Source organism: Pterocles gutturalis, unplaced genomic scaffold, assembly GCF_000699245.1.
Source record: "Pterocles gutturalis isolate BGI_N339 unplaced genomic scaffold, ASM69924v1 scaffold27899, whole genome shotgun sequence".
Lineage (NCBI taxonomy): Eukaryota > Metazoa > Chordata > Aves > Pterocliformes > Pteroclidae > Pterocles > Pterocles gutturalis.
The window spans coordinates 110,189-113,043 of NW_010136623.1; positions in this window are offsets into that span (position 1 = coordinate 110,189).

The window sequence follows — 2,855 nt, forward strand, 5'->3', positions numbered from 1 at the left end:
CTAGTAATAGACAAAAAGTAAGTTTGAACTTAAGGTTGTGACTAACAGGTGTTAAATACAAAGTTTAACAAGTTACATTACTTGTCTTCAACCCAAACATACCAGTCTGTGATGATGAATTCTCACACTTCAGTCTTACTTGCACACATTACATATTTATTCAAAATAATCCACAGTTATACCTATTGTGAAAATCTCTATCTCCAAGCATTCACATGACACCTACACCACTCAAGAAGAAACTTCACTCACAGCAGTTCTGCAGGATGCCAGAAGCATTTCATGCAATATGAGGATGAAGAAATGCTTTGCAGCTGCTCACTAGGTAATTAGGTTAATTCTTATTTAGAGTTTTTATTTTGCCTTTACATTGCTGAGCCTCAAGGATACTGTAAGGTAAAAAATACAACTACCTCAGGTACAGCTAGCAGCAGCACAAGCTATGTGTGGGTTACCAGGCCTTCCCTGAAACCTAGAAACAGAGTTGTCTCGCACTGAATTACATCAAAGAAGCCAAGCAATACCCAAGCTAGCTAACTTAAAGGTTATTCAGAAATAATTACCAGCATTGAGTAACTTAATTACTTTAAAGGTATCCATTTTTACCATAACTTAAATGAAAACACAATTACAGTAAGGTTGATTCTGAATTTTGTTAAACTACAGTTTCACAACAAATAGCACTACAGTGCTATTAGTTTCTTGTCAAGTTGTGAAAAAAAAAAAAAAAAATTTACTCCGGGGAGTTTAAACAAAAGTAGTAAACTAGCTCTTTTCTTTCCACAATTCCGTCTTTAATACGTTAGGATTCCTTCTTCCTTCAAGGAAAAGGACTTTGAGCATTATGGCATGAGTGACAGTGGCCGTATCTTGTGGTGAATGTTATACACTCACAAAAGCAAACCAATAACCTGAATTCAGAATTAAATTGCAAGTTTTAAACAATCTTCACCTACAGGTGTATCTGAAAACTAGAAAAAATACCACTACTCTTCCAGTAACAGACCAATTTGGATAGTCAGAGTCAAGTGAATACTTATTTTGAATAACAAGTTAATCGTTTAAGTATTTTACATGACTACTGTAAGATGAACTGTAGGAGTCATTTGGTCCATTTAGGTTAACTCATTATTGTGTTCTAAAGTATGACAGCCACCTTTCAAACCACAGAATCCTATTGCTTTGCAGGTTATATATCAAGTTGCGGTCAAGGTTGATGAAGATTTCAGGTAAGGAAACAGAATACCACAGACACGTCTATAATAGACAGCATACCAAAAAAGCTGCTGTGCAACTTTTTTCTAAACAATCACACTATCAATCGAGACATTCTTATTTAACTCATGACTTGGTCTCCATCTCCCTCATTTATCTTATCTGCTGACACTCATTTTATTTATATGCCACCTGGAGATCTCTGTGAGAAATAGTCTGTATGTGTATTATTAATAGTTGCATATCAGATATGCTGTAAAAAAGGAAAAACAGTAAGAGAAATAAAGGCAAAACCATGGATCATGGTTTACAAAAATAAAAAATTATGTAACTGACAAACAGTAAAGATTCAGAATATAAAATTATCAGATCATTGGACAAGGACTACTACAAGCACAAAGATTTTGTTTCATCTTCAAGCTCCGACATAGATCACCTACAGAATTTTTAAAATAAGTAATCACTGGAGTTAACAGTAAAAATTACATCAGTTTTGTTGCTAACTCGGTCATGGTTGTTTTCCACTTCAATTCTAACAATTTTCAAGCAGCCACCACCTTCAACTGCCACTTAGATATGAATGCTTTACATGTCACTTGAAAGCTGAATTACAGTTAATTCTCAGAAAACACCATGTTTGAAATCTGCCTGCTAGGAACTAATAATTACAAAAAATACAATGAAATTGAAATAAAATTAGTTGAAAGAAGCCAAGATAACAATTCACATAATAAAACTCACCAATAACTTGCAATCTATTAGCAGCATTTGCTACATATGATTGAAAATCAAAAGTCAAATGTTTTACAAAATACATCTTGTCTAATCAAATTAGAAATTAAGCTTTACTCTGTACAAATACTGTTGGGGTATCTGACACTGATCCAAAGCTAAATGTACAAGGAGACAAAATACACTAAATGAACCAAGTATTTGACACAGAAGACACCGAAATCTAAAACTAGAGACTAGGAAACACCAGACGTTGAAAGAAGATACATAATAAAATTACAAAGAGCAAGAAAAAGTAATTGTCCATCAATAGCACTGACTGGGTGCTGTTTTTCTTTCTTTATTTATTTTTATAAAGCACGAATGCTTCAGTATAGGTGAAGCAAGGAAGCAGACCAGGACCATATAAAGATAAACCAAACCACAGAAGATAACCCTTGAATGGTGTCAAATAGATGCAAAGACAACGCAAGAATTATTAGTAACACTACTGACGGAAGTGTCAAATATAATTTTCTGACTCCAACGTTCTTATAACCAAGTACCATAAAATCAACCATTTCAGAAAAGGACCAAGTCTGCCTTTTGTGCACGGCAGACACCACTGAAGATCAATAATTCGGAGGTTCATCACATAGGACACAAGGCCAGGAAAGGAATTATACTATCTAACCTATAGAGCACCTATGAAACCTCACGATAAATCCTTAGCTGCTTTAGCAGGAAAAGCAAAAGCTATTTAGCACTTAACAGATTCTACGCAAATCCTCAAAGCACACCTTGGATCTAGAACAAATGTACAATGCTGATATAATTCTTAAAAGAAACACTTCTTAATCAACAAGCAGAGTATCGTATGGCAACTGAAGTGCACTACAAACCTGGAGAGAAAGTGTAAAAACAGTAAT